The sequence below is a fragment of the Phoenix dactylifera genome, chromosome 13 (assembly GCF_051530095.1).
Source record: "Phoenix dactylifera cultivar Ajwa chromosome 13, Ajwa_hap1_PhDact_Kaust_v1.1, whole genome shotgun sequence".
Classification (NCBI taxonomy): domain Eukaryota; kingdom Viridiplantae; phylum Streptophyta; class Magnoliopsida; order Arecales; family Arecaceae; genus Phoenix; species Phoenix dactylifera.
This window is the reverse complement of record NC_143202.1, coordinates 28,668,795-28,684,044: the sequence shown is the minus strand read 5'-3', so window position 1 is coordinate 28,684,044 and position 15,250 is coordinate 28,668,795. Positions and strand designations below refer to the sequence as shown.

The 15,250-nt window shown below is 37.9% G+C and overlaps 1 long non-coding RNA gene across 1 annotated transcript; it reads right to left on the bottom strand.

The window, feature by feature from the left end:
- Positions 1-10,867: 10,867 nt before the first annotated feature.
- LOC149751485 (uncharacterized) lies at positions 10,868-14,696 on the bottom strand. Its single transcript, XR_016398211.1, has 2 exons — positions 14,496-14,696; positions 10,868-13,903 (listed from the first exon to the last, which is right to left on the bottom strand). It is a non-coding gene; the product is annotated as an uncharacterized LOC149751485 (long non-coding RNA).
- Positions 14,697-15,250: the final 554 nt, after the last annotated feature.

Genomic DNA, 15,250 nt, shown 5'->3' with positions numbered 1-15,250 from the left:
CACGTTGAGAGGACTATAAGAACTTTGAATGAGAGGTGAAAATAATTATTTCTTCCAACTAAAATTTATCTAAATCAAAAGATATAATTTTAATTTTTAAAAATAAAAAATATATATGCAAAAAAATATGAATTATTGCTGAAGCAATGACTCCTACAACTTTTTTTAGGATAAATTGGTTGAAATATTTCAGATTCCTAATATTTTATTGCAAGTTATGAAATATCGTACAAGCACCCAAACCTTAGCAGCTTATTCGTAATGTATTATACCTTTTTATGCAGTATGTAATTTTAAAAATTTAACCGAAACTACTTAGAATGCAGATGCAAATACAAGTGCCTGCTATTAAAGATTTTATATATAAGAAATTTTTTTATAAATAATTGGTATGGATTAGGTTCTAATGATTTCCTCATAAATTTTTTAAATTGATTTATATATTATTATTTTTAAGAGAATGAAAGTGGGACCCATCTGCACTTTAGAATGTTAGCAAGTTGGATTTGGTTGGAGTTTGATCATATCTGACGTGCTTTTGAGCCGACCACAGCTTACATAGGAAGACGACCAACCAAATCTCTCCACGAAGCCTCTGAACTGCCAACCAGAGTCTGCCATGTGGCAAACCTAGAAGCATTCAGGCAGTTCTTCGAATTTCAAAATGCACCACAACTAGCAATACCTTAGCCATGATCATCTATGGTTTCCAAAATTGATGTGTGGGGCATGATACGAGTGTGAAACACTCACGCCTAATTATTAGAACATGCAGTGGCATGCCAATCACAGCTGACCCACGTACCAGAATTTCTGGATGATAGATGCTACCCTAAGCCTATACTATCCACTCTTAAGAGGACCTCTCAGGTACATACTTTGGTGCCCTAACAGACTATTGTACTGTCACTCCCAAAGAATCTCCTCTATTCCCTGAGTGTCACCCCAACTTAGGCATCAGAGGATCTCCAGTTGGACACTCTTCGGCAAGAAGACTTTCTTGCCTTTGTTGTTTCAATTTGGAGCCCAATCATGAACCAAGACCCTGAACACAATCAACGTTCCTGAAGCAGCCTCAAACAGACTGCCGCTTTGTACAACTTGAGCAGCTGATTACCAAGTCCTATAGCATATTCCACTACTCGACACTTAAGTCAAGCCAGTCTTCAGCAACAACAATATCTATGGCCAAACCCAAAATATTTTTACTTGATTCAAATGCAAAAGGAGCTTTATATCTATAAACAACATTGGACCTAGAAAAGGTTAGATACTAGGTCAAGTTTCAAGTAAAGATTAGGTATTTAACAAGTTATTTAGCTATAATTTTGAGTTATTTTTTGAATTATTTAATGCATCTAATATGTAATCTTATAAACCGTAAAACATGAAAAATATAATGATATAAAACATATAAAAGTTGGATCTAAAAGAGGCTATCTACTCAACTATTGCTTTAATACTTAAGCATTCACATGCAATCAAAGAATATGAAGCATGGAAAAGATCCTACAATAATCAAACTTAGCAAAAAAGTTAAACCACAACAAACATATTGTAAAAAGAAAACTAGAAATAGCATGAATTAGCATTTGGGGAACAAGACAGGTTATTGTAATCATGTATTTGTATATTTATATGTGGGAGTACGTGCAATATGGTTATATGCATGCATATAATCAGGTTAGGTTTCAAGTTCTTGGATATGGATTTTTACCAAAATCTGAACCTATTCCGATAAAATATCATGTCAAACTTCGAAACCTAAACCCAACTCAACAGTTTATTTAGTCTATTTTCCATGTCCAAATTTTGTCCTTCGGATTAGCTTCAGATTAGGTTTGCGGCCTCCATGGACAATCCTTCCGCATTTTAATTATCCATGCCTATATAATAAGGGATGTACTACCTAAGATTCAAGCTTAAGAAACTTTTATAAAGGATGAGAATAGGCCTTGGTTACTAAATAGAGGGGTGTGACATATATGGAATAGGCCTTGATTCACCATGATCAACAAAACCACTATGGATTTGGATTATAGAGAATGAGAAACTTTTATTATGCATAAAACTATAAAAATCCTAATTTAAGAAAATTTTCTCTCTTAGGCCTTGTTTGGCAAATTTTTTAAAGAGTCCGAAAGTCCTTTTTAGCTCTCCAAAAATATTTTGGATGATATAGTAGTATTTGGTAAAAAATCAAAAAACTATTTTTATTTTATCAGAAAGCTGAAAAGGTCTACTCATGGAGCTTCTTGCAAAAATACTTTTCAGGACATATCGAAAAGCTATTTTGGCTTTGATGAAATTTTGCTGGTGACCAAAATACCCATGAATAAATCTCAAAACTATATCTATTATATCATATCATATCACATCATATTATTATAGTATAAATATATTATATTATATTATTATTATTATAATATAATAATATATTACTATATTATATTATATTATTAAACTATGAATATTAATATCATAATAATATTATATTATATTATGTTATATTGCATTATATTACAATATACATTACATTATATTATATTATAATTATATTATACCATGTGATAATATTTTCATATATATTAATATATTATTATTATATTCTACTGTATAATACCATGCAATATCTTTTATTGTGATTTTATCATACCTAAAGTACTTTCTCGATTTGGTTACCAAACACTAATTAAAATTTTATGGCACTTTAGAAATGTGATTACCAAATAACAAACAACTTACTATAGAAACTCTACTTTCCGAAGCTCTACTCAAAATTACTACTTCAAAGGTTTTACTACCAATAGCAATTCCAAACAGGCCTAACTCTTTTCCAACTAGCACTGCAAAGATTGTTTTAATAAAAAATTAGATATTTTAAATCTCAAGAAACCAAATCAGGATTGCTATGGGAATTAAAAGTTTGAAAAAAACAGTTATTTTTCTATAACATCTCACAGTTATTTTATTCACTGCCTCCAACATTTTTTTCGTCTTGTTTTTAAGTAGAATTTCATTAATCTTGAGAGTACCAAGAGAAAAGTTCAGCGGGGATTTATATGCTCTTTCTTTTGGTTCTGCCAGTTCTGCCCCCCTCCCCTCTAACAATATTATTTTCAGAATTAGTATTAAGTTAGGATTAGTCAAGGATTTATAGGTAAAAAATCTTTGTCATCAAGTCACTTGCATTTTCAACGTTAGCAGTGGGGTGCAAATGAGCTAAGCAACTCACGAACTGCTTGAACTTGACTTAACTCAACTATTAGCGAGCTTAAGTAGCTCGAACATTTTTTGAGCCGAGCTTGAATAGCAAAATGCTCAGCTCGAAGGCTCACAGGTCTAATCAAGTTTATATATTTTTAATAAAATTATATTTTATTTATAATATATGTTATTTTAATTTAAAATATAATATTATGTTATATTTTGTTTTAATTATTTTTAAATTATATTTAAGATTCGAATTTGAGCTCGAGTATGGCTCAATCGATATTCGAGGCGAGTCGAGTCGATCTCGAGTTATTATTTTTTTCGATCTAGTCGAATTCAAATTTGGATGTTAAAATTTGATCAATCTTGAATTGAGTTTCCCGTCCGAATATTTTGAATTGAGCTGAGCTTGAGCCACTAGCTACTTAACTCGACTCAACTCGATTGGAAGCATTTTGTATGAGCAAGACTATGGGCTGGGTTGACCCATGATCCGACCCGACTTTACCTGCTTAGACTTGATTCGACCCATTTTGAAGGACCTGTGAGGACAAGTCAGATTCTAAATCTAGACCCATTCTAGATTTACTGAATTCAGATCCGACTCAACTCAACCCGCCCTTGTTTGAATTTTAGGCAATTTGGGGTTTCCAACCCTACGACCCGAGCCGACCCAAACCTAACTCGGTAAACTATTTGGGCTCGAAAAAGTCTGAACCCGTATTGTTATCTAAGTTATACCTTAAGACTGATGTGCATATCCTGTATGTGAGCAGTATTTTGCATCTCGAGTTTATAGCACCAATTCGAAATATAGAATGATTCGTGTAGTTCTGTTGCTTGGTTTTGAAAGCTTATTAAAGAATAATAAGCATTTGTAACAACAAAGTAACAATTGAGCCTCAAAAAGGCTCAAGTATGAAGACATGACTGTTTTTCAGATAATTTAATTTGATGGGCACTGCATGTTGTTTTTGCAGCCAGTCAATATTATCTAATTTGTGGTTTTTTATCCTTCAATATTTAAAAGAAAAGTCATTAAGGCTACTTTCTGTTTTACAGACATAATCATACCCTTTTAAATTTATTTGGACTCGACCCTAATCCGAATCAGACCCAACTCTAGACTCAAATTTTTGAATTGGGACTGGGTTATGCATAGACCCGACCTGACCCGAATGACATGTTGGGTTAGAATTTTAGCAATAGATTCGATTCGACCTGACCCGATCTTCTATTGGATTGGGTCTGGGTCCAACATTAGAACCCGAATAAGGAATCAAGTTAAGTCGGAATCACTCATGATCCGATCTGACTCAATCCATTTGCACCTCTAGGTATGAGGTGATCATCCCAAAATTAAGGGTGAGTGGAGATGATGAAATTACTGTGTTTGATTGCACCATAGTGATCCTACATGGCATTGATTCCAAATTACTCCTACCCTTTAAATCACCAGCCAACCTAGTGATGGGATGCATGCCCTTAAGGCCGAAAATCTAAGATCATCCCAGGGTAGTGATCCTAGGCTAAAAATTGATGACAAAAATACCCCTTATTCTAGTAGAAAAAATTGGTATATCAATATACTGTTAATATATTATATCAATATTATATATATTTGATTAAATTAATATTAAATATTATATTATAATATATTATTAATCATATTATTGTTATACTATTATTCAATGATAATTTTAAATTATAGTAGAAATATATTATTGTAATTTATATTTATATACTAAAAATATTTAATATATTACTTGTATTTGCCTTATTTCCCTAATCAAAATATTTTTTATTATTAAAATAATGTATTATAGGTATAAATAAAAGCATTAATTCTATAATAACATTTAATATATCTTTATAAAATTAATAATTATAAAACTAATAAATATATTTTTGTTAGATATATTAATAATTAATATATAAATAAATATATTAATATTTTATTATAATATATTTTACATAATTAATAAATATATTTTTGTGGGATACCAAATAAATTTTTGGGTTTTTTGCGTATATATCCTCTTAAATATTAAAATTTACATAAAAAATATCCTCCCAAAATTGATATTTGCATGTATATCCTTATAAAATACTTATTTTGTGTGTATACTCTTTTTCTTCTTTTTTCTTGCATATGTGTCCACACCATTTAATGCTGTTGAGAAACTAGTAGTTTAAAATTAAAAATGACTAAAATACCTTTAACGGATAAACATAAAAAAATATTGATAAGTGTATATATGCAAATAAAAACTTTATGATGGTATTCGTGCAATTTAACATATTAGAAATGTTTACACGCAAAAAATTTTAATTTTATTCTTGCCTATTTCAATTTATTTTAATACTCAAATTTTAGTTTAATGTTTGCCCTGAATTTTTTTTACAAAAAATATTGTACAAGAAAAAAATTGATTCGACAATTAGATAATAAAAAAATAATAAAATTCTTTCACCAATTTGAATCGCTATATTAAAGGTATTTATATAGAAATAGTATTTTATAAGGGATGCATGTAAATATCAATTTGGAAAGGTATGCATACAAATTCTAATATTTAGGAGGTGTCACGACCCCTGCCCCGTTCCCGGCGGGCCGCCGCGACGGTCCTAGGGTGCGGGTAGGCATAAGGCCACCAGCCACCGCGTAGAACCCTACTACCTATCAATCATCAATAAATCTTGAAAAATTTGGCATGATGCATGCACAAAATGATCACTTTTCCTATAGTGACCTGTCAGGATTATCTCAATACATACAACACACTACCTGTCAGAGCAGCAATCACATAATCTGTCACATATAAACCTGGACAATATATAGCAATACATTATCACAGGCACACAACTGATCTGCACATATATATATACCTGCTTCCCAATCCATCCATGGTCAAACCCATATCCACAACAGGATCTATGACTGTAACTATACACTATATACAATAGAAGGTTTATAATACACCAAAAGGGTATAAACCTCTATCTACATTATACTATACTATACTATGGAGCGGCACAGCTAGCAGGCAACCACTAATCCTGCTCCTCTCTATACAATACCTTTCCTGCAATCAAAAACATCAAACTGGGGAGTGAGTATATAAATACTCAGTGAGTGGAGTAGAGAGTACTATGCACATGAGACAAGATATAATCATGGCTCGAGGTAAAATCTCAAGATCAATAACAAGATGAACATGAACTCAACATAAAGAATATGGAGTAAATCATCAATATCACCACAATCAATATCAACTCATCTGAAGCATATATGGAATAATCAAGTCAACATATATGCTACTCATGAATATGTTCAACAGGTCATAGTACTGAATCATATAAATCAGGTGTCAATAGGCTGAATCATCAACAAGACAGCTATCGGGAGGTGGGTTTTACGCCCCAGGCGAACCAGCAACAACTCTCTACTGCCATATGCATACATCGAATATGACACCACACCAATATGTAAATCATCACTAGACAGCTGTCGGGAGGTGGGTTTTACGCCCCAGGCGAACCAGCAACAACTCCCTACTGTCACATGCATATGCAGGATAAGACACCATACCGATAACATAAATGCTAGACAGCTGTCGGGAGGTGGGTTTTACGCCCCAGGCGAACCAGCAACAACTCCCTACTGTCACATGCATATGCAGGATAAGACACCATACCGATAACATAAATGCTAGACAGCTATCGTGTCACGACCCACGCCCCATTCCCGGCGGGCCGCCGCGACGGTCCTAGGGTGCGGGTAGGCATAAGGCCACCAGCCACCACGTAGAACCCTACTACCTATTAATCATCAATAAATTCTGAAAATTTTGGCATGATGCATGCACAAAATGATCACTTTTCCTATAGTGACCTGTCAGGATTATCTCAATACATACAACACACTACCTGTCAGAGCAGCAATCACATAATCCGTCACATAATGAACCTGGACAATATATATCAATACAATATCTCAGGCATATAACTCATATGTATAAAAATCTGGTTCCCATTCCATCCATGGTCAAACCCATATCCACAACAGGATCTATGACTGTAACTATACACTATATACAATAGAAGGTTTATAATACACCAAAAGGGTATAAACCTCTATCTACATTATACTATACTATACTATGGAGCGGCACAGCTAGCAGGCAACCACTAATCCTGCTCCTCTCTATACAATACCTTTTCTGCAATCAAAAATATCAAACTGGGGAGTGAGTATATAAATACTCAGTGAGTGGAGTAGAGAGTACTATGCACATGAGACAAGATATAATCATGGCTCGAGGTAAAATCTCAAGATCAATAACAAGATGAACATGAACTCAACATAAAGAATATGGAGTAAATCATCAATATCACCACAATCAATATCAACTCATCTGAAGCATATATGGAATAATCAAGTCAACATATATGCTACTCATGAATATGTTCAACAGGTCATAGTACTGAATCATATAAATCAGGTGTCAATAGGCTGAATCATCAACAAGACAGCTATCGGGAGGTGGGTTTTACGCCCCAGGCGAACCAGCAACAACTCCCTACTGCCATATGCATACATCGAATATGACACCACACCAATATGTAAATCATCACTAGACAGCTGTCGGAAGGTGGGTTTTACGCCCCAGGCGAACCAGCAACAACTTCCTACTGTCACATGCATATGCAGGATAAGACACCATACCGATAACATAAATGCTAGACAGCTATCGGGAGGTGGGTTTTACGCCCCAGGCGAACCAGCAACAACTCCCTACTGTCACATGCATATGCAGGATAAGACACCACACTGATCATATAAATGCCGGCCAGTATCCAGAACAGAAATCCATCTCACATCTACATACTAAACGGCACCTCGCGGGAATTCTACATCCGCGGAAAGCCATACTGCACCTCGCGGGGTCTTACTATGCCCGGCGGCAAGCAGAATATAAGTCGTAGGACCGGCCGATCCTACGCCTAGGGCCGTGTCCCCCCTAGGAAGGGACTGGGCTCCGCCCACCCAGAAGGCTACTATGTGCACAAAGGCCGATGTTCAACCCCATCGACTATAGGTGTCCTGCAGATACTGCCAAGCCATGCATAAATGCCATAATGCACCCTCCCAATACTATACTAAAAAGGAGTATAATCAAGATTACCACTCACTCGATCATGACCCAATCATAAACTAACGTCAGGGTTAGGAGTGAGGGTCAAGGAAGTGCAATACAACTCAATATACCACTAAAAAGGCTCTACAAATCTTTGAAATGGAGGAAATGAAATCAATTTACAAAAGAAGTTATTTCACAATTTGGAACCAATTTAATTACTCATAAAAGAGTATAATCAAGCTACGACTCACAAGTCTTTAAAATAGAGGAAATGAAATCAATTTACAAAAGAAATCATTTCACAATTCGGAATCAATTTGATTACTCATCAACCCCTCGTAATTCCTCTCAATGTTCCCTCAAATGCATGTACAGAATAATCAAGCATGGAGAATCAAGATTATAGAGGAATCTACTACAATATCAATCAATATGCTCAAGTGGAATCAATTCACACTTGGCGACATTCATGAAAATGAATTAAGGATGCTCATAGTGCAAAGTACATGACTCCCACTCACCTGTCAATCCGGCACGGCCTCGATACGCCTCTAGAATTTTACAGTAGGCAGCAGGGGACTTCTTCCTCTTGTTCCCTAGCTTCTTGCCCAACTGTGACATGCATTTACAATACATTTAGTCTTGTATCAAGGGCTATAATCTACGTGCCAATTATAACATAGGGAACTTTAATTGATTCAACTCCCCTGTTTCCTAAATCTTTTCTTTTCTTTCTTCTTTTTCTTTTTAATTAATTAACTCACCATTTATGTGTATTAGGGACTCCTTTGCATGAGTACAAGGTCCCTTTTAGCTTGATCTAGGCTTAATACTCTATTATAGCATGAAATCCCCTATTTTCCACCCGGATAAACAGTAACCCGAACTGACAGTGGGTTACTTCATCCCGGTTTTGATCCACTTTCAGGACTCCAAATTTGATGAAATTTTTACCTAACATTCTACACTCATAGAGGATTCCAAAGAGATAACATGCATCATCATCGGAGGCCGTTTGACCCCCTAAATAATTCACCGAAGTTGGGACTTCGACACAGTTTTTCCGTAGTGCCGGAAAAATTTGTTAAAATCCGATTCTTCCTCTTTTAACCACCTCTACAACCCTTATCCGACCCCTCTAGACTATATCCACCCTTTGTATAGCCTAATGTCATCAAAAGACTAGATAGGGACGGATATTTACCTTTTTCTTTTTGGAAATCGAGGTCCTTGCGTAGAGGGGAAGGAGATCTACGTTTTTCCCTTCAGCTGGAAGTGCAACCGGGATCCCCCTCCTCCTCGAATCCCCTTCCTCTTCTTCTTTCTTCTTCTTCTTCTTCTCCTTTTCTTTCCTTCTTTTCCTCCACGCCTGAGAACCCCCTCTCTGTGACTCTCTCTCGGTTTCATTCCCGTGAGCCACCAACCACCCCATTTAAATCACATCAAAGCACTATTCACCTTTGTTTAATATTATTAAATTCCCATTTTGCCCCTAACACTTCAACATATCTACAACTATGCCATTATCTTTTGATTCCTTCCAATTTTACCCCTTATATCAATTTTAAAGGACTATTCTATCCTTTTTTTATATAAAAAAAAATATTTTGGGGTTATTACATCCTCCCCCCTTATATAAAATTCGTCCTCGAATTTAAAAGAGAGTAAATTACCTGATTACTCAAAGGGATGAGTATATCTACTCTTCATATTCTGCTCGGTGTGGTATTGGAAATCAAATGAATTGCGAGTGTTTTACTTTCTATCTCTACCACACAGGTAGGATACACATACTTCGCTTTTATACTATCCCCTACATGTGTACTAATAGCTAAGGGAATATGCATTAATATCTTATCCTTAGCTAACTTTTTAGCAAAATAAGGGGACTGAATGGGTAGCTCCAGAATCAAATAACACTCTAGCTTTAATCTTATCAATGAGGAGCATACCTGTCACAGCTGCATTTGATGCCTGTGCCTCCTGTGGATTTACCGTGAACACCCTTCCTTGCCCTCTGCCTACTGGAGCTGACAGTTGAGATGGTCCAGCACTCTGCTGTGATGTTTGTGCTTGACCTCTATCTCTGCCTACAGGCTCCCTACTACTAGGCCTGTCCATCTGCACAGAAGGATAGGATGCCAAAGGCACAAACTGCTGGGTGGCACCCTGCGGGCATTCTCTGACAAAATGACCCGGCTGTCCACATCTGTAGCACACTCCCTGACCCATTCTGCATCTGCCAGGGTGCTGCTTCCCACATATGCCACATACTGGCCATGATTGGAACCTAGATTCAGTTCTGGCCATAGTGACTGGAGGACGAGGTACTGATGGTAGAAAAGTATCTTGTGATTGACCTCTTTCCCTCCATTTCCTCTTACGTGGGGCAGGTGGAGCTGAGCGTACAGACTGCTCCATCGGGCCCTCCGAGAGATCTACTCCCTTAGATCTATCTCTACTGCTTTGCCCTTTCCCCATACTCATTTTCCTCTGTTCTCTTTCAGCTCTTTCCTCTTTGTTTCTGGTCTCCCACTGTTTTGCTTTATCAATCAGCCTAGACAAGGTGGGGACCTCTACTGCCAGTACTGCATTATAAAGCGGAGAAATCAGACCTCGTCTGAACCTTTCTATCCTGGCAGCTTCAGTGGGGATGATGTAAGGAGCATACTTCCCCAATCTAGTGAACTCACGAGCGTACTCAGATACGCTCATTCCGGGCATCTGCTTCAGCCTCTCAAACTGAAGAGCCCAATTCTACCCCTCAGCCGGAGACAAAAACTCATCCATCACTGCTTGCCTGAACTCTTCCCAGGTTGGAGGATTCCTATTGTACAATCTGTCCTCCACTTGTCTCTGGTACCAGTCCCAGGCATCTTCCTTCATTGTAAGCCCTACAAGTTCTATAGCTCTTGCATCAGAACAGGGCAGTCTCCGTATCATCTTTTCAGTCTCCTCCAGGAATCTCTGAGGATCTTCACCTTCTTCCCCCTTAAACTCTGGGGTTCTGAGCCTCAGAAATTCCTATACAGTAATCCCCTCATTATCTAGAGCCCGTCTGGCCAAACTTCCTGGCACAGGTACAGGAGGTGGGATGGATACTACTGACGGGGCAGGAGATTTCCCCCGAGCAATCTGCTCCCTCAGAGCCTGATTCTCCGCCAGTAACTGTTCCATCAATGCATCTCTACTTCCTACCTCTCCTTGATCATCAACCCTCCGTCTATCAGCAGGAGGAGATTTTTCTATTTGGGGCTCGACATGTGCAGAACCCGCATCCAATGCTATATCTGGCTCCATTTTCCTTGGAAGTATTCTTTATATCTCTCTAAAAAAGTCAAAAAGAGAGGACGGTCGCTGCACATTGAGTCATGATATATTTTACTGAGTTGTAAATGACTCATAAAATAACATACAGAAAAATTCTATGCTCCATAGTATAATCCTATACTTAATCCTGACTCATCCTATTGCTCTGACAGGACTCTTCTTAACCTTTGCTTTGATACCAAGCTTTGTCACGACCCACGCCCCATTCCCGGCGGGCCGCCGCGACGGTCCTAGGGTGCGGGTAGGCATAAGGCCACCAGCCACCACGTAGAACCCTACTACCTATTAATCATCAATAAATTCTGAAAATTTTGGCATGATGCATGCACAAAATGATCACTTTTCCTATAGTGACCTGTCAGGATTATCTCAATACATACAACACACTACCTGTCAGAGCAGCAATCACATAATCCGTCACATAATGAACCTGGACAATATATATCAATACAATATCTCAGGCATATAACTCATATGTATAAAAATCTGGTTCCCATTCCATCCATGGTCAAACCCATATCCACAACAGGATCTATGACTGTAACTATACACTATATACAATAGAAGGTTTATAATACACCAAAAGGGTATAAACCTCTATCTACATTATACTATACTATACTATGGAGCGGCACAGCTAGCAGGCAACCACTAATCCTGCTCCTCTCTATACAATACCTTTTCTGCAATCAAAAATATCAAACTGGGGAGTGAGTATATAAATACTCAGTGAGTGGAGTAGAGAGTACTATGCACATGAGACAAGATATAATCATGGCTCGAGGTAAAATCTCAAGATCAATAACAAGATGAACATGAACTCAACATAAAGAATATGGAGTAAATCATCAATATCACCACAATCAATATCAACTCATCTGAAGCATATATGGAATAATCAAGTCAACATATATGCTACTCATGAATATGTTCAACAGGTCATAGTACTGAATCATATAAATCAGGTGTCAATAGGCTGAATCATCAACAAGACAGCTATCGGGAGGTGGGTTTTACGCCCCAGGCGAACCAGCAACAACTCCCTACTGCCATATGCATACATCGAATATGACACCACACCAATATGTAAATCATCACTAGACAGCTGTCGGAAGGTGGGTTTTACGCCCCAGGCGAACCAGCAACAACTTCCTACTGTCACATGCATATGCAGGATAAGACACCATACCGATAACATAAATGCTAGACAGCTATCGGGAGGTGGGTTTTACGCCCCAGGCGAACCAGCAACAACTCCCTACTGTCACATGCATATGCAGGATAAGACACCACACTGATCATATAAATGCCGGCCAGTATCCAGAACAGAAATCCATCTCACATCTACATACTAAACGGCACCTCGCGGGAATTCTACATCCGCGGAAAGCCATACTGCACCTCGCGGGGTCTTACTATGCCCGGCGGCAAGCAGAATATAAGTCGTAGGACCGGCCGATCCTACGCCTAGGGCCGTGTCCCCCCTAGGAAGGGACTGGGCTCCGCCCACCCAGAAGGCTACTATGTGCACAAAGGCCGATGTTCAACCCCATCGACTATAGGTGTCCTGCAGATACTGCCAAGCCATGCATAAATGCCATAATGCACCCTCCCAATACTATACTAAAAAGGAGTATAATCAAGATTACCACTCACTCGATCATGACCCAATCATAAACTAACATCAGGGTTAGGAGTGAGGGTCAAGGAAGTGCAATACAACTCAATATACCACTAAAAAGGCTCTACAAATCTTTGAAATGGAGGAAATGAAATCAATTTACAAAAGAAGTTATTTCACAATTTGGAACCAATTTAATTACTCATAAAAGAGTATAATCAAGCTACGACTCACAAGTCTTTAAAATAGAGGAAATGAAATCAATTTACAAAAGAAATCATTTCACAATTCGGAATCAATTTGATTACTCATCAACCCCTCGTAATTCCTCTCAATGTTCCCTCAAATGCATGTACAGAATAATCAAGCATGGAGAATCAAGATTATAGAGGAATCTACTACAATATCAATCAATATGCTCAAGTGGAATCAATTCACACTTGGCGACATTCATGAAAATGAATTAAGGATGCTCATAGTGCAAAGTACATGACTCCCACTCACCTGTCAATCCGGCACGGCCTCGATACGCCTCTAGAATTTTACAGTAGGCAGCAGGGGACTTCTTCCTCTTGTTCCCTAGCTTCTTGCCCAACTGTGACATGCATTTACAATACATTTAGTCTTGTATCAAGGGCTATAATCTACGTGCCAATTATAACATAGGGAACTTTAATTGATTCAACTCCCCTGTTTCCTAAATCTTTTCTTTTCTTTCTTCTTTTTCTTTTTAATTAATTAACTCACCATTTATGTGTATTAGGGACTCCTTTGCATGAGTACAAGGTCCCTTTTAGCTTGATCTAGGCTTAATACTCTATTATAGCATGAAATCCCCTATTTTCCACCCGGATAAACAGTAACCCGAACTGACAGTGGGTTACTTCATCCCGGTTTTGATCCACTTTCAGGACTCCAAATTTGATGAAATTTTTATCTAACATTCTACACTCATAGAGGATTCCAAAGAGATAACATGCATCATCATCGGAGGCCGTTTGACCCCCTAAATAATTCACCGAAGTTGGGACTTCGACACAGTTTTTCCGTAGTGCCGGAAAAATTTGTTAAAATCCGATTCTTCCTCTTTTAACCACCTCTACAACCCTTATCCGACCCCTCTAGACTATATCCCCCCTTTGTATAGCCTAATGTCATCAAAAGACTAGATAGGGACGGATATTTACCTTTTTCTTTTTGGAAATCGAGGTCCTTGCGTAGAGGGGAAGGAGATCTACGTTTTTCCCTTCAGCTGGAAGTGCAACCGGGATCCCCCTCCTCCTCGAATCCCCTTCCTCTTCTTCTTTCTTCTTCTTCTTCTTCTCCTTTTCTTTCCTTCTTTTCCTCCACGCCTGAGAACCCCCTCTCTGTGACTCTCTCTCGGTTTCATTCCCGTGAGCCACCAACCACCCCATTTAAATCACATCAAAGCACTATTCACCTTTGTTTAATATTATTAAATTCCCATTTTGCCCCTAACACTTCAACATATCTACAACTATGCCATTATCTTTTGATTCCTTCCAATTTTACCCCTTATATCAATTTTAAAGGACTATTCTATCCTTTTTTTATATAAAAAAAAAATATTTTGGGGTTATTACATATCGGGAGGTGGGTTTTACGCCCCAGGCGAACCAGCAACAACTCCCTACTGTCACATGCATATGCAGGATAAGACACCACACTGATCATATAAATGCCGGCCAGTATCCAGGACAGAAATCCATCTCACATCTACATACTAAACGGCACCTCGCGGGAATTCTACATCCGCGGAAAGCCATACTGCACCTCGCGGGGTCTTACTATGCCCGGCGGCAAGCAGAATATAAGTCGTAGGACCGGCCGATCCTACGCCTAGGGCCGTGTCCCCCCTAGGAAGGGACTGGGCTCCGCCCACCCAGAAGGCTACTATGTGCACAAAGGCCGATGTTCAACC